The 18,721-nt window shown below is 36.5% G+C and overlaps 1 protein-coding gene across 2 annotated transcripts in view; it reads left to right on the forward strand.

Annotated features, from left to right (window-relative positions):
• The window catches only part of MSH4 (mutS homolog 4), a 147,392-nt gene that overhangs the window by 112,358 nt on the left and 16,313 nt on the right, over positions 1-18,721 (forward strand). The gene's annotated exons all lie outside the window — the stretch shown is intronic.

Genomic DNA, 18,721 nt, shown 5'->3' on the forward strand with positions numbered 1-18,721 from the left:
ATAGGCACTGTATTAATTCTGAGAGAGAAAAGACGTCATACAATATTAAATGAAATTTGGAAACTTTGTTTTAGAATTGTAAGTTATGTAGAGATTATTCCTCTATATATTAGGCAGAATATATACAATGGGGACATTAAAAGTACTTCAAGCTGGGGCTTCCCTGGTGGCACAGTGGTTAAGAATCTGCCTGCCAATGCAGGGGACATGGGTTTGAGCCCTGGTCTGGGAAGATCCCACATGCCACGGAGCAACTAAGCCCATGCACCACAACTACTGAGTCTGCTCTCTAGAGCCCGCAAGCCACAACTACTGAGACTGTGTGCCACGACTACTGAAGCCCACGTGCCTAGAGCCCATGCTCTGCAACGGGAAGCCACCGCAATGAGAAGGCCATGCACCGCAACGAAGAGTAGCCCCTGCTCACTGCAGCTAGAGAAAACCCGCGCACAGCAACGAAGACCCAATGCAGCCAAAAATTAATTAATTAATTAATTTTTTAAAAAGTACTTCAAGCTTATTATGGCATCCTTGTCTCAGTAAAATAAAGCAGCAATATGTTAAGATTGTTTTATCATTATTTTGTAGTTAATGCTTCAGCCAACTTTCTGTTAAATTTAACAATCTTGGATGTATTTATTAGCAATTTTAAAGGTATTTAAGTATTTTCTTTTTCCTTTTGCATTTTTTTCTTTACATGACATGAATGATGTCTCTTTAGTAAAGGAAAGTTATAACTTTAGGTTTACTGTAATATACTTCCACTAATATTGTATTTTATAAAATCCAAACTCTCTTTTAGCATGAAGACCTAATAAATATTGTCATCTTTCTAAAAACCAAGAATTCTGTTGTTTTCCTCTACTTTCTTTTTCTTCTTTTCCCTAATTCAAAAAACACATTTTTAATTGAACTATTTTTGTTGATTTCTTAAGAATACCAAATATAAAGGTTGTAAAAAATTGAAACATAATAGAGCCAGTGAAAATCCCTCCTTAAGATAATCACATTAGTCCTAAGCATAGGCTGTGCCCACCTCCCAAACCCCGCGCCTGCTTAGGCCCCGCCCTCCACAGCCAAGGCCTTTTCCACCTTTTTTTTTTTTTTTTCTCCTCCTCTGTTTAACTACTGTGGTTCTGTTTTACCTTCTGGTTGTTGTTTCATCTATATTTTTATTTTTGTATTCTTTCTAACATATCTGTTAGTTTCCTAGTCTAATTTTATTTCTTTACTTTGTTATTCTCCTTTTTTTTTTTTTTTTTTTTTTTGCCACCCTGCACAGCTTGCAGAATCTAGATTCACGAGCCGGGGGTCCAGCCGAAGCTCCTGCGGTGGGAGCTCCGAGTCCAAACCACTGGACTAACAGAGAACCTCAGGCCCCAGGGAATATTCATTGGAGTGAAGTCTCCTGGAGGTCTTCATCTCAGCACCAAGACCCAGCTCTACCCAATAGCCTACAAGCTCCACTGTTGGAAGCCTCAGGCCAAACAACCAGTAAGAGAGGAACACAGTCCCACTCATAAAAAGAAAAGGGGGGGGGGGTGACAAAAAAATATGTCACAGATGAAGGAGCAAGGTAAAATCCTACAAGACCAAATAAATGAAGAAGAAATAAGCAATCTACCTGAAAAAGAATTCAGAGTGATGATAGTAAAGATGATCCAAAGTCTCAGAAATAGAATGGAGGCACGGATTGAGACAATACAAGAAATGTTTAACAAAGATCTAGAAGAACTAAAGAACAAACAAACAGAGATGAACAAAATAACTGAAATGAAAAATACACTAGAAGGAATCAATAACAGAATAACTGAGGCAGAAGAATGAATAAGTGAGCTAAAAGATGAAATGGTGGAAATAACTGCCGAGAAACAGAATAAAGAAAAAAGAATGAAAAGAATTGAAGGCAATCTCAGAGACTTCTGGGCAACACTAAACACCAACATTCAAAGTATAGGGTCCCAGAAGAAGAAGAGAAAAAGAAACGGTCTGAGAAAATATTTGAAGAGACTATAGTATAAAACTTCCCCAACATGGGAAAGGAAATAGTCACCCAAGTCCAGGGAACCCAAAGAGTCCCGTACAGGATAAACCCTAGGAGAAACACACCACGACACATATTAATCAAACTAACAAAAATTAAATTCAAAGAAAAAATATTAAAAGCAGTAAGGGAAAAACAAAAAATAACATACAAAGGAATCCCCATAATGTTATCAGCTGATTTTTCAGCAGAAACTCTGCAGTCCAGAAGGGAGTGGCAGGATATACTTAAAGTAATGAAAGAGAAAAACCTACAACCAAGGTTACTGTACCCAGCAAGGATCTCATTTGATCTGAGAAATCAAAAGCTTTTCAGACAAGCAAAAGCTAAGAGAATTCAGCACCACCAAAGCAGCTTTACAACAAATGCTAAAGAAACTTATTCTAGGTGGGAAACACAAGAGACGAAAAAGACTCACAAAAACAAACCCAGAACAATTAAGAAAGTGGTGATAGGAACATACATGTCGATAATAACCTTGAATATAAATGGATTAAATGCCCCCAAGCAAAAGACACAGCCTCGCTGAATGGATACAAAAACAAGACCCATATATATGCTGTCTACAAGAGACCCACTTCAGACCTAGGGACACATACAGACTGAAAGTGAAGGGGTGGAAAAAGATATTCCAAGCAAATGGAAATCAAAAGAAAGCTGGAGTAGCAATACTCGTATCAGATAAAATAGACTTTAAAATAAAGACTGTTACAAGAGATAAGGAAGGACACTACATAATGATCAAGGGATCAATCCAAGAAGAAGATATAACAATTGTAAATATTTACCCACCCAACATGGGAGCACCTCAATACATAAGGCAAATGTTAACAACCATGAAAGGGGAAATCGGCAGTAACACAATAATAGTAGGGTACTTGAATACCCCACTTACACCAATGGACAGATCATCCAAACAGAAAATAAATAAGGAAACACAAGCTTTAAATGACACCATAGGCCAGATAGATTTAATTGATATTTATAGAACATTCCACCTGAAAGTGGCAGAATACACTTTCTTCTCAAGTGCACACGGAATATTCTCCAGGATAGATCACATCTTAGGTCAAAATCAAGCCTAGGAAATGTAAGAAAATTGAAATCGTATCAAGCATCTTTTCTGACCACAACGCTATGAGATTGGAAATCAGTTACAGGAAAAAAACTGAGAAAAACACAAGTACACGGAGGCTAAATGGTGCTCTACTAAGTAACCAAGCGATCACTGAAGAAATCAAAGAAGAAATAACAAAACATAGAAACAAATGACAACGAAAACATGACGCCCCAAAACCTATGAGATGCAGCAAAAGCAGTTCTAAGAGGGAAATTTATAGCAATTCAATCTCACCTCAAGAAACAAGGAAAATCTCAAATAAACAATCTAACCCTGCACCTAAAGCAACCAGAGAAAAAGAACAAAGAAAACCCAAAGTCAGTAGAAGGAAAGTAATCATAAAGATCAGAACAGAAATAAATGAAATAGAAACAAAACAACAGCAAAGATCAATAAAACTAAAACTGGTTCTTTGAGAAGATAAACAAAATTGATAAACCCTTAGCCAGACTCACCAAGAAAAGAAGGGAGTGGACGCAAATCAATAAAATTGGAAATGAAAAAGGAGAAATCACAACAAACACCACAGAAATACAAAGGATTATAAGAGACTACTACAAACAACTATATGCTAATAAAATGGACAACCACGAAGAAATGGACAAATTCTTGGAAGGTTACAATTTTCCAAGACTGAACCAGGAAGAATTAGAAAATATAAACAGACCTATCACAAGTAATGAAATTGAGACTGTAATTAAAAATCTTCCAACAAACAAAAGTCCAGGAACAGATGGCTTCACAGGCGAATTCTATCAAACATTTAGAGAAGAGCTAACACTGATCCTTCTCAAACTTCAAAAGTTGCAGAGGGAGGAACACTCCCAAATTCTTTATATGAAGTCACCGTCACCCTGATACCAAAACCAGAAAAAGGTATCACAAAAAAAGAACATTATAGACCAATATCACTGATGAACATAGGTGCAAAAATCCTGAACAAAATACTAGCAAACAGAATCCAACAACATATTAAAAGGATCATACACCATGATCAAGTGGGATTTATTCCAGGGATGCAAGGATTCTTCAATGTACACAGTCAGTGTGATACACCATATCAACAAATTAAGGAATAAAACCCATATGATCACCTCAATAGATGCAGAAAAAGCTTTTGACACAATTCAACACCCATTTACGATAAAAACTCTCCAGAAAATGGGCATAGAGGGAAACTACCTCAACATAATAAAGGCCATGTATGACAAACCCACAGCAAACATCATACTCAATGGTGAAAAACTGAAAGCATTTCCACTAAGATCAGGAAAAAGACAAGGATGTCCACTCTCGCCACTCTTATTCAACATAGTTTTGGAAGTCCTAGCCATGGCAATCAGAGAAGAAAAAGAAATAAAAGGAATACAAATTGGAAAAGAAGAAGTAAAACTGTCACTATTTGCAGATGACATGATACTATACATAGAAAATCCTAAAGATGCCACCAGAAAACTACTAGAACTAATCAATGAATTTGTTAAGGTTGCAGGATACAAAATTAATGCACAGAAATCTCTGGCATTCCTATACACTAGGAACGAAAAATCAGAAAGAGAAATTAAGGAAACAATCCCATTTACCATCGCAACGAAAAGAATAAAATACCTAGGAATAAACCTACCTAAGGAGGTGAAAGACTTGTACTCAGAAAACTATAAAACACTGATGAAAGAAATCAAAGAAGGCATAAACAGATGGGGAAATATACCATGCTCTTGGAAGAATCAATATTGTGAAAATGACTATACTACCCAAAGCAATCTGCAGCTTCAGTGCAATCCCTATCAAACTACCAATGGCATTCTTCACAGAATTAGAACAAGAAATTTACAATTCATATGGAAACACAGAAGACCCCGAATAGCCAAAGTAATCTTGAGAAAGAAAAATGGAGCTGGAGGAACAGGCTCTCAGACTTCAAACTATACTACAAAGCTACAGTAATCAAGACAGTATGGTACTGGCACAAAAACAGAAATATAGGTCAATGGTACAGGATAGAAAGTCCAGAGATAGACCCACGCATATATGGTCACCTAATTTATGACAAAGGAGGGAGAACATACAATGGAGAAAGACAGCCTCTTCAATAAGTGGTGCTGGGAAAACTGGACAGCTACATGTAAAAGAATGAAATTAGAACACTACCTAACACCATACACAAAAATAAGCTCCAAATGGATTAAAGACCTAAATGTAAGACCAGACACTATAAAACTCTTAGAGGAAAACATAGGAAAAACACTCTTTGACATAAACCACAGCAAGATCTTTTTTGACCCACCTCCTGGAGTAATGAAAATAAAAGCAAAAATAAACAAATGAGACCTAATGAAACTTAAAAGCTTTTGCACAGCAAAGGAAACCATAAACAAGACGAAAAGACAACCCTCAGAATGGGAAAAAATATTTGCAAATGAAACAAGGGACAAAGGATTAATATCTAAAATATGCAAACAGCTCATGGAGCTCAATATCAAAAAAACAAACAATCCAATTAAAAAATGGGCAGGAGACCTAAACAGACATTTCACCAAAGAAGACATACAGTTGGCCAAGAGGCACATGAAAAGATGCTCAGCATCACTAATTATTAGAGAAATGCAAATCAAAATTACAATGAGATATCACCTCACACTTGTCAAAATGGCCATTATCAAAAAATCTGGAAACAATAAATGCTGGAAAGGGTGTGGTGAAAAGGGAACCCTCCTGCACTGTTGGTGGGAATGTAAATTGGTACAACCACTATGGAGAACAGTATGGAGGTTCCTTAAAAAACTAAAATTAGAACTACCATATGACCCAGCAATCCCACTACTGGGCATATACCCTGAGAAAACCATAATTCAAAAAGAGACATGTACCACAATGTTCATTTCAGCACTATTTACAATAGCCAGGACATAGACATGGAAGCAACCTAAATGTCAAACGACAGATGAAAAGATAAAGAAGATGTGGCACATGTATACAATGGAATATTACTCAGCCATAAAAAGAAACGAAATTGAGTTATTTGTAGTGAGGTGGTTGGACCTAGAATCTGTCATACAGAGCAAAGTAAGTCAGAAAGAGAAAAAAAATACCGTATGCTAACGCATATATATGGAATCTAAAAATAAAAAGTTCTGAAGAACCTAGGGACAGGACAGGAATAAAGACGTAGACATGGAGAATGGACTTGAGGATCCAGGGAGTGGAGGGGGAAGCTGGGGTGAAGTGAGAGTAGCATGGACATATATACACTAACAAATATAAAATAGCTAGTGGGAAGCAGCAACATAGCACAGGGAGGTCAGCTTGGTGCTTTGCGATGACCTAGAGACGTGGGGTAGGGAGGGTGGGAGGGAGGCTCAGGAATGAGGGGATATGGGGATATATGTATGCATATGGCTGATTCACTTTGTTGTACAACAGAAACTAGCACAGTATGGTGAAGAAATTATAGTCCAATAAAGATCTATTACAAAATTTTTGATTAATAAAAACCATTATTTTTAAATTTAGAGGGAATGTTGACATTTGATATTATTGCAACCAGAGGACTCTGGAGAATATAAAATATTGAATACCTGTCATTAGGGCCGGGAAATTTGTTTGCTTTCCTAACAATTATTCCAATTTTATATAAAGATTAAAAGCAGATTTTTTCATAAACACAAACCTATTTTTGCAGCATTTTTGGTGATAAGATTGAAACATCAGTCAATAGGACATGGATTGAATAAATCAGGTGCATCCTCCTAAGAGAGCACTGGGCAGCTGTGACATAAGGAGTAACTTCTTTTAACTATGCAGACCTAAATTGTCAGTGACTATCAGAATACTTTGTGCAGTTAGCTTTATTTTGGCAAGAAAGTGAATATAATTCATATAGTTTATGCACTTCTATATATTTATGCATTTATATCTTAATAATGGAAAAATTAAAACTATACAAGTGGGCAACTGTGAGGTGGGGAGAAGGAAGAGGATAGAGGAGAAAGGAGGAAACTATATCTCTCAGAATGTACTTGTTTTGTTTTTGTTTTAGAATTATACAATCATTGTGCCTGAATAGATATAATGAAATAGTTTAAGATATAGTCAAATAAAACAAAACTAAAAAAAAAAAAAAAAAGAATCACATTAGCAGTTGTATATAGAGACTTTAAAATATTTTTATGCTTATGTATATAAATAGATGTATTATTATATACTTTGTTCTTTTTATACAAATGGGAAATACTGTATATAACTTGTTCTATGAGCTGATTTTACCAATATATCATAGGTACCTTTGTATGACCGTATATAATAATAGTTAACTCTTACATACTTCTTACTATGTACCAGGCACTATTTTAAGCACTTTCTGTATTAACTCCTTTAATCCTTCCAATAACTCCATTTCACAGATAAGGAAGCTGAGATGCAGCACTTAAGTGACTTAACCACGATGCTATGTCTAGTAAGTAGTAAAGCTGGAATTTGAACCCAGGCAGGATGGTACCAGAGGCTTCACTTCTACTCTCTCCTGCTTCTCCAAAAAGAGAGGCTACCTTTCCGTTTTCATGGCTAGTTTATGAATAGAAATCAAGAAACAAGAACTCTACAATTATATCTCAAAAACGGAAACAGATGGTAGATTAATCCTGTTTTGGCAAAAAATGTTATTATTAAAGTAATAACGAGGTATATCTCTACATGTATAAATTTGAGTGATTTTTTCCTTTATAATTTTCTTTGTGATTCGAATGTCTGATTAGGTGTTTTTTAATCGAAAAAACTAGTAAAGTCATTTTCATTTTGAATATAATAACCAGAATATATTAAGTCAAAATTGGTGCTGCATTAGTTTAAAAAAATATTTTTAAATTATAGACACTACGAATGGTAAACATCAAAAACATATTCAGTACACAATCTGCTGATTAATGATAATAACTAATATATATTGAGTTCTTATGTACTTCGACTATACTAGATGAGTGCTTTACATGCATTTTATCATTTAATCCTCAAAATTCTCTATTATTTAATCTCTATTTTATGGTTGAGGAACCTGAGGTTTAGATTGGTTAAGCCACTTGCCAGAGGTCATATAGTCAGTGAGTAGCAATGATTTGAACCAAAGATGAGTCCACAGTCCTTATCCTTTGTCTGTGTGCTCGGCTGCCTTCAGACTTGAGTATAACATCTGTGCCAGAGTGTAGCTTATACATTCTCATGTTCATGGAAAATCCCTCAGTAAAATCATTTGAAGTCTAATGGCACTGAAAATATATTCAACAGCTTTTATAAATGTCCCAATTTAAAGAAAAATGTTCTATACATTATACACTACTAATTGAAAAAGTATGAGTTTCAAATAAATATCTTACTGCTCTTCATAGTACCCTAGACATAGATTGCATGTTGACCTCTATGTGTTGTGAGTAGGCCAAAAGCTTATAGGTCTCAAATGCTGCCTAAAATTCCCACTCAGTTTTTCCTTTAAGTTTGTGCATTTCAGGCCTAGGTGTTATCTGGAAGGCTTACGCTTGAAACTACTGATATTATGAGTCATAAATCTTTTAAGTAAATTCAGTTTGATTAGATGCCTAAACCTGTAATCTGGCTGGACTCAGGGCAGCTACATTTTGTTAAGGAGGAAGCTTATCTAGAAAAATCCTAGAGCAATGGCTTAAGGATTGGGGAAGTACAAAGGATGTAACGCAGCAGTACTGGACAGGCCGAGAGGTGACTAAGGGGAGGCGCCAAGGACAAACTTGGCCTGATAAGCAGTTTCACCAGAGATAAGTTCTACAGGTAAGTCACTGGTGAGGGACATGTTTGTATAATCTCAATAAACAGTCAAACAGATGTCATTAGATTAGAATGGCCTTTTTGATGGTTTCAAAAGTACAGTTTCTACATAATTATGTTAAATTACTGTTTGTTAAAATTCTATCTACTCTATAAAGTTTATAGTAGCCCTTTTGCCAGGCTTTACCATTCTCAGTACCATTGATCTTTAAAACTGATTTACACATTTAAGAGAAAATTAAAAGTAAAAGCAAAATTGAGAGAAGAGGGCTTTCCTGACTTTTAAATATGGGTAGGAACTGTATGTATTTCCAAAAGCAGAATGAAAAGTATGTGTATATATTTTATGATGCCTTAAGTGTGAATACAATAGCTCTATGTAAGTTTTAGGGGATATCCTAAAAGATATGGCAAACTGAATTTTTTATTCTTCTATTTATGACTGAGGCAACCCTCCAGAAACACTTAGACTCATAATTCTGGTTCCCTCAGAACTTTGGCTTGCGCAGAGCTACAGCTGGTTAGACTTCTCTCTACCTCATGGCATCCAGTCAAAAATTTGACTCAGTTTTTTTAAAATTAATTAATTTATTTATTTTTGGCTGTGTTGGGTCTTCGTTGCTGCGTGCAGGCTTTCGCTAGTTGTGGTGAGCGGGGACTACTCTGCGCTGTGGTTCGCAGGCTTCTCCTTGCGGTGGCTTCTCTTGCTGCGGAGCACGGGCTCTAGAGCGCAGTCTAAGTAGTTGTGGCACACGGGCCTAGTTGCTCCGGGGCATGTGGGATCTTCCCGGACCAGGGCTCCAACCCGTGTCCCCTGCATTGGCAGGCGGATTCTTAACCACTGCGCCACCAGGGAAGTCCCTTAACTCAATTTTTAACCTCAGTTTTAAACTAAGTTATTTTAAGTTGTAGATCCCTGGCCAGTTTGTATGTGAGTTGTCCTGGGACAACGTCTCCCACTCAGGCTAGTCAGGTGTGGCTATAGGCGAGGCAGGCAGTACAGAATATCTAGTATTACAATTAAAAATCTTAAATAAACATACAGGTCATTTATATGAAGCATATTAGAAATACAGTTATTTACAGAAGAATAGTAAGCACATCTATGAAATTTTTAGACATTTAAAAACCAAAGTCTAATGTCTAATCTCTCTAATTTATACTTAAAAGTTTCACCGTGATAGATGTTCTGGAATTATTAGGACCTGAGGGCTACCAGGGGATTCTTATCTGTCATTCTTCTGTTCAGCTATGCAAGGCTCCTTCAGATGAACATATCTAACAGAAGTACATTAAAATCAAAAGTACCCTAAAATCCAGACTTCACTCTTCTGTGTGGCAGTCACCTGGCCTTTCATTCCTAAGAATGCGGGTAAGGTTCTTAACTTCCCCTTCTGCAGTGGAATGTCACCTCTGCCACTTCTGTGTCTTTCTATCTGTTTGTTTGTTTGTTTTCCTAGTACATATTTATCTTATAACTGAAAGTTTGTACTTTTTGACTGCCTTCATCCAATTCCTTCTTCTCTTACCTGCTGCCTCTGGCAACCACAAATCTGATCTTTTTTTCTATGAGTCAGTTAGTTTTTGAAGTATAATTGACCCACAATGCTATGCTAGTTCCTGTTACACAGCATAGTGATTCAGTATTTCAGTACATTTCAAAATGATCACCACAATAAGTCTAGTTTTGATCTCTCACCATCGAAAGATATTACAGGGGGCTTCCCTGGTGGCGCAGTGGTTGAGAGTCTGCCTGCCAATGCAGGGGACACGGGTTCGAGCCCTGGTCTGGGAGGATCCCACATGCTGTGGAGCAACTAGGCCCGTGAGCCACAATTGCTGAGCCTGCGCGTCTGGAGCCTGTGCTCCGCAACAAGAGAGGCCGCGATAGTGAGAAGGCCCGCGCACCGCGATGAAGAGTGGCCCCCAATTGCCGCAACTAGAGAAAGCCCTCGCACAGAAACTAAGACCCAACACAGCCATAAATAAATAAAAATAAATAAATAAAATTTAAAAAAAAAAAAAGAAAGATATTACATAGTTATTGACTATGTTCCCCATGCTGTACATTTTGTACCCATGACTCATTGATTTTGCAACTGGAATTTTGTACCTCTTAATCTCCCTTTCCTATTTCTTTCTTTCCCCCACCTCCCTCCCCTCTGGTAACCACCTGTTTGTTCCGTATCTATAACTCTTTCTGTTTTGCTATGTTTGATCATTTGTTTTGTTTTTTAGATTGCACATGTAAGTGAAATCATACAGTATTTGTCTTTCTCTGTCTGACTTATTTCACTTAGTTTAATTCCCTCTAGGTTCATGCACACTGTGGCAAATGGCAAGATTTCATTCTTTTTTATGGCTGAGTAATATTCCATTGTGTATAAATATATACATATACCACTTCTTCCTTATTCATTCATCTTTTGATCAGCACTTAGGTTCGTTTCATTTCTTGGCTATTGTAAATAATGCTGCAATGAACATAGGGATGCATATATCTTTTCTAATTAGTGTATTTGTTTTCTTTGGACAAATACCAGGAGTGGAATTGCCAGATTGTATGGTAGTCTTATTTTTAGTTTTTTGAGGAAGCTTCATACTGTTTTCTGTAGTAGTTGCACCAATTTATATTCCTACCAATAGTGTACAAGGTTTCCCTTTTCTCCATATCCTTACCAACACTTGTTATTTGTTGTCTTTTTGACAATAGTCATTCTTACAGGTGTGAGGTGATATCTCATTGTGGTTTTGATTTGCATTTCTGTGATGTTGAGCATCTTTTCATGTACCTGTTGGCCATCTGTATATCTTCTTTGGAAAAATGTCTATTCATATCCTCTGCCCATTTTTTAATCGGGTTGTTTGTTTTATTGATGTTGAGTTATATGAGTTTTTGCACATTTTGGATATTAACCCTTATTGGATATGTTGTTTGCAAAATCTTCTCCCATTCAGTAGGCAGCCTTTTCATTTTGTTGATAGTTTCCTTTGCTGTTCAAAAGCTTTTTAGTTTGATGTAGTCCCATTTGTTTATTTTTGCTTTTATTTCCCTTGCCTGAGGAGACATATCCAAAAATACATTACTAAGACCGATGTCAAAGAGTGTACTTCCTATATTTTATTCTAGAAATTTATGGTTTCAGGTTTTAAATTTAAGTCTTTAATCCATTCTGAATTTATTTTTGTGCATGGTGTGAGAAAGTAGTCCAGTTTGATTCTTTTGCATGTAGCTGTCTAATTTTCTCAACACAATTTATTGAAGGGGCTGTTTTTTCCCCATTGTGTATTCTTGCCTCCTTTGTCTTGGAGTAACTGCCCATCTAAGATTGGTCTCATTTATGGGCTCTGTTTTTTAAAATTGTGATTAAAAAGACACTTAATATGAAACTTGCCCTCTTAACAAACTTTTAAGTATACAGTACAGTATTGTTAATTATATGCACATTGTTGTACAACAGATATCTAGAACTTTTTCATCTTGTATGACTAAAACTCTATGCCTATTGAAGCAGCCAACTCCCATTTCCCCCTTCTCACCGACCCTGACAACTACCATTTTATTTTCCACTTCTGTGGGTTTAACTACTTTACCTATCTCATATAAGTGGAATCATACAGTGTTTTTCTTCTGTGACTGGCTTATTTCTCTTAGCGTAATGTCCTCAAGGTTCATCCATATTGTCACACATGGCAGGATTTCTTTCCTTTTTAGGGCTGAATAACATTCGATTGTATGTACATACCACACTTTATCCATGTGTCTGCAGATGGACCAGTAGATTGTTTCCACATCTTGGCTATTGTGGATGATGCAGCAATAAATATAAGAATGTGAATATCTCTTTGAGATCCTATTTTCAGTTCTTTTGGATAAATACCCAGAAGTAGAATTGCTAGATTACATGGTAGTTCTTTTTGAAATTTTTTGAAGAGCCTCCATACTATTTTCCACAGTGTTTGCACCATTTTACATTCCCAGCACCACACAAGAGTTTCAGTTTCTCCACATCATTGCTAGCATTTGTTGTTTTCTATTGTTTCAATCATGGCAATCCTAACAGGTGTGAGATATCTCATTGTGGTTTTGTCTTGCATTTCCCTAAGAATTAGTGATGTTGAGCATCCTTTCATATACCTGTTGGCCATTTGTATGCCTTCTTTAGAGAAATGTCTATTCAAGTCCTTTGCCCCATTTAAAAATTGGTTTATTTGTTTTTATGTTATTGTGTTGTATGTAAGGAGTACATTATATACTTTGGATATTAAATCCTTATCAGATATATGATTTGCAAATATTTTCTCCATTCTGTAGGGTTTCTTTTTACTCTGGTGAGTGTTTCCTTTGCTGCACAGAAGCTTCCAATTTTGATGTGGTCCCACTTGTCTATTTTTGCTCTTGTTGCCTGTATTTTCAGTGTTAAATCCAAGAAATCATTGTCAAGGTCAGTGTTTTGTAGCTTTTCCCCTATATTTTTTTCTAGGAGTTTTATACTTTCAGGTCTTACATTTAAGTCTTTGATCTCTTTTGAGTTGACTTTTGTATATGGTATAAGATAAGGATCCAGTTTTTTTTCTTTGTTTTGCATGTGGATATTCAGGTTTCCCAGCACTGTTAGTTGAAGAGACTGTCCTTTCCCCATTGTTTAGTCATGGCACCCTTGTTGAAGATCATTTGACCATGTATGCATGGATTTATTTCTGGGCTCTGTATTCTGTTCCATTGGTCCATATGTCTGTCTTTAGGCCAGTACCATACTGTTTTGATTACTGTAACATTGTAATATGTTTTGAAGTCAGGAAGTATGAGGCTTCTAGCTTTGTTCTTCTTTGTCAAGATTGTTTTGGCTAATCAAGGTCCTCTGTGGTTCTATATGAATTTTCAGATTGGTTTTTCTATTTCTGTAATAATGTAAAATGGCAGAATAATGTAAAATGGCATTGGCATTTTGATAGGGATCTCATTGAAGCTGTAGATTGCTTCTGGTAGTATGGATATTTTAACAATGTTATGTCTTCCAATCCATGAACACAAGATGTCTTTCCATTTATTTGTGTTATTTTAAATTTCTTTCAGCAATGTTTTATAGTTTTCAATGCACAAGTCTTTCACTTCCTTGGTTAAGTTAATTCCTAAGTATTTTAATCTTTTTTTTAAAATATATTATTTATTTATTTATTGTTGGCCGTGTTGGGTCTTCGTTGCTGCACGCAGGCTTCCTCTAGTTGCGGCAAGCAGGGGCTACACTTCATTGCGGTGCATGGGCTTCTCATGGTGGTGGCTTCTCTTGTTGCGGAACTTGGGCTCTAGATACGCGGGCTTCAGTAGTTGTGGCACGTGGGCTCAGTAGTTGTGGCTCGTGGGCTCCAGAGCACAGGCTCAGTAGTTGTGGCACACTGGCTTAGTTGCTCCACGGCATGTGGGATCTTCCTGGACCAGGGCTCGAACCCATGTCCCCTGCATTGGCAGGCGGATTCTTAACCACTGCGCCACCAGGGAGATCCTCCTAAGTATTTTATTCTTTTTAATGATATATTTAAATGGGATTGTTTTTTTAATTTCCTTCTCAGATTTTTCATTGTTAATATATGGAAATACTACTGATTTTTGTACGCTGATTTTTTATCCTGCAACTCTACTCAACTTGTTTATTATTTCTAACATTTTTTTTTGGTGGAATCTTTTAGGGTTTTCTACATATAAGATTATGTTATTTGCAAGCAGAGATAATTTTACTTCCTCCTTTCTAAAACTGTGATGCCTTTTCTTTTTCTTTCCTAGTTGCTCTAGCTAGGACTACAGTGTTATGTTGAATATTAATGGCAAACATGACATTCTTGCCTTGTTCCTGATCTTAGAGAAAAAGCTTTCCGTTTTGTACCATTAAGTATGATGTTAACTATGGGCTTGTCATACATGGCTTTTATTATGTTGAATTAATTTCCTTTTATTTCTAGTCTGTTGAGTGTTTTTATCATGAAAGGTGTTAAATTTTGTCAGATGTGATCATGCGATTTTTTTCTACTTCGTTCTATTAATGTGGTGAATCTCTTTTTTTTTTTTAATGTTGAAACATCCTTGCATCCCAAGGATGAGTCCCACTTGGTCATGGTGTATAATCCTTTCAGTGTGCTATTGGATTCAGTTTGCTAGTATTTTGTTGAGGATTTTTGCATCTACATTCATCAGGGATATTGGCCTGTAGTCTTATTTCTTGTCTTTGGCTTTGGTATCAGGGTAATGTAGGCCTCATAAAATGAGATTGGAAGTATGCCCTCTGAGACAGACCAGACAGAAACCAGTCCCTCGGGCAGCCCTCTGAAAAGTCAAAATGTTAGACACATGCTCCAACTTTTCCCCTCCTCTGGAAGAAGCTGGGTGGGGGCGGTGGGAGTTTCCTCCTGATCATGCTGTGCCTGGGGCAGGGAGGCTCTGGAGAGTGGGTGCCATGAATTTTCTTGTTGGCTTTGATGCAGCTGGTTTCATGCTTGCCTGTGGCACAGGAGCCTCTTAACTTCTGGTTTTTCTCACAAAGGGAATTGGTCTATGTATTGTAGTTAATTTGGTGTCTCAGTGTGAGAAGGATAGCCTTGAGCTTCCTATTCTACTGTCTTGCTCAAGTCACCCCCTACTTCTGTGTCTTATATCAAGCATTTATAATAATAAATTAGCATTTTAGAGAATTCAAGCATGAAATTATTGGAATCTAGCACTTAATCAGTGGTCAGTTGAGAGCTGATATTTAAAAGAGAGAAAAATCTAAGGGACAAATTAATGATATATTTCTTTAGGTTATGCTAATGTTATTTCTGCATTATTAGATTATTAGGAATTAAAGTTTCCAGATCTTTTGTTAAGCCACTGTCATGTTGCTCCTTTTGATAATGGACACTAAATAGCAAAAGGAGCAATGTTTTTTAAAAAGTTGAGATATAATTCATATGCCATAATATTTACTCTTTTAAAGTATAATGAACATGTTTTTGGCTAGAGTTTTATAAAAATCCCCAAACCTTTTATTGGATATTTCTTCTATTATTCTATTCCCTTCATCCCCTAAAAGAAAAGGATATGATATTTATTAATAATGTAATAAAGGCACGTCTGTAACAAGCTTAGACAACATTATCCAAGTATATTTTTTGGCAATAAAACTGAATAACTTGGAAATATTGGCAGTTGCTAAGAATTACTTTAGGACTCAGAACATTTTTTATAGCCTCTGTACTCCTGTGTCAGTAACACAATTGATTTTAAGTATTAAAATGCCTTTAAAAGCATTATCCCTCTATTTGAATTATCATTTTACCTCTCTGTTCTGTCTTAATATATGAATATTCAGTTTGAACATGCATCATACAGAGAGAGATTTAGACTCCAGTAAGTCAGAGGAAGTGTGTAGTTTAAATTTTCATTCTTTAATCCATCATCATTCTTTTGATTTTAAGTTCATGAATTTCTTTCTCCTCCCTCCCTCCCTCCCTCCCTCCTTCCCTCCCTCCCTCCCTCCCTTTCTCCCTCACTCCCTCCCTTCCTTCCTTCCTCTCTCGTTCTTTTCTTTCTTTCTCATTTAACTGCTGCTAGTCTGACCAATCCAAAACACAAATCTGAAGTGAAAATAAAGGTCTTTGAGTATCAAAGAAGGAAAAAAGAGCCATTTACAAAGCTGAAGTAAGTTAAAGTAGAGGAAGGCCAGATAAATTCTTATACATAATGTTAAGGCTATTGACTTAAAATTGGTTATTTGCTCTTCTCAGGTAACTCTCATGATTGACATGTTTCCCAAAATTGGAAATTAAATTAAGGAGTAGAAGGTGGAGCCAGGCAAGTGCCACTGGAAGGTTCTCCTTATACAAGTAGAGATGAAGTAAATGTCTCCAGTTATTACAGAGGCTGGGGTTGTTTATTTTGGAGGAAAACACAATTATATTAAAACTTGAGGCTATTTTATACTGTATAATAACTGATACTTATGAATATAATTATATTTGTAGGCTCTTTTTGGCAAGTAGGTATGTTTATAATTATTTTATACCTTTATAACTTGATTATAAAATTAGTTTCTATCAAAATGTAAAGGAAAGGTGTAAAGGAAAGGAAAATCATCTGTAATTCTTCCACCCAGAGATAGATACTCATGAATGTTTGAATGTAATCAGATATATATCTTCTTAAAAATTAGTATTATACTATATAAATATATGTAGTATAAGTGCCTGACAATAAGCTTTTTTGATTGTAATATAAATGCCTGACATTTAGCTTTCGATTGCTGAGGCCTCTGTTTCAAAGGCATCCATCTTGAATCAACTTATTATCAGCTGTATGACACAGGTGCTAGCAAAACAGTAACCCGACTTTTCCCTTCCTGCACCCTAATTCCTGCTCTTATGTTTTAAATCTAATAAAGAGTAAGCCCACGAAACCCTAGGGACCCCATCCTTGACCCCAATAGAGGTAGAACCCCAGATACACGCTTTCTCCCTCTCTCTCAACCTGCAACTTCCCTGTGTGGCCCTCAGGTGTGTGCCATGTATTCTCTAAGAGCTGTGAGTAATAACCTTGTCTTTTCAAAGTTCCTTGATAGTTGTTGCTGAGGTATGTGTTGCAATCATAATAAGAACCACAAGGGCAGATCCAGCCACAACATTGGCTCTGTTGGAGGAAATGTGTTGGGGAGCTGCCACAAGTAGTACAGTGCCCCAAGCATTCCTAGCCAATAGCATTGCTGTCAGTAGGATGAGACTAACATGAAACAATGTACGTAGTTTTGTGACTAGGTATCTTACTAAACTCTCCTATTAATTTTAATCTTTTTTGCTTTTTCCGTTTCTTCTCTTACATTTTTTAGCTTTTTCCGTTTCTTCTCTTACATTTTTAGTTGGATAACAGTATCATCTGAAAATAAAAATAATTTTGACCCTTCGGGTACAATAGCTGGACATCATGTTTTGGTTTCCTGACTTATTTATTGTACTGAAATTTCTAGTCAGTGTTTAATAACTGTTGCTAGTGGGCTTCCTGACTTGTTACCAACTTTACTTATCTATTTAAATAATGTCTTTTTTAAAAACTTATTTGGTTGCACCAGGTCTTAGTTGCAACAGGCAGGCTTACTTAGTTGCAGCATGCATGTGGGATCTAGTTCCCTGACCAGGGATCGAACCCAGGCCCCCTGCCTTGGGAGCATGGAGTCTTAACCACTGTGCCAACAGGGAAGTCCCTTGTTACTGTCTTTAAAGGAAATGTTTCTAGTGCACGAAGGAGGACTTTTTTCTGCTTCAGCCACACAGATTCCCCCCACCCCTACCTTCCTTTTCCTGCCTCAGGGCATTTTCATAAGCTGTTTCCTCAAACTGCCTCTTCTTTTCACCTTAATAACACTTACTAAATCTTTATAGAGATCTCAGTTTAAACATTTCTTCAGAGAGGTTTCCTTGACACCCATATGGCTCTTTAAAATCTCCTTAATATCTGTTCTTTCCTTTTCCCATGCTTAATTTTGTGTATTTGTGGTTCTTTTTTATTTGTGGATTCAAATTTCTGGAAAATTGTGTGTTTGTATTTTCTCCCAAGACTTCTTTCATTCATTTATTTACTTATGCATTCATTTAACACAAATGTTTCAAGCCCACTTTATATGGAGAGCACTATGTTGGGCACTAGAGATTCAGTGGTGAAATGATCTGATATGGTCCTTGCCTTTGTGATGCTTATAATCTAGCAGTGAATAAGTAATGTGATTGTGATAAGAGCTAGGGTG

Source organism: Eschrichtius robustus, chromosome 3, assembly GCF_028021215.1.
Source record: "Eschrichtius robustus isolate mEscRob2 chromosome 3, mEscRob2.pri, whole genome shotgun sequence".
NCBI classification, from domain to species: domain Eukaryota; kingdom Metazoa; phylum Chordata; class Mammalia; order Artiodactyla; family Eschrichtiidae; genus Eschrichtius; species Eschrichtius robustus.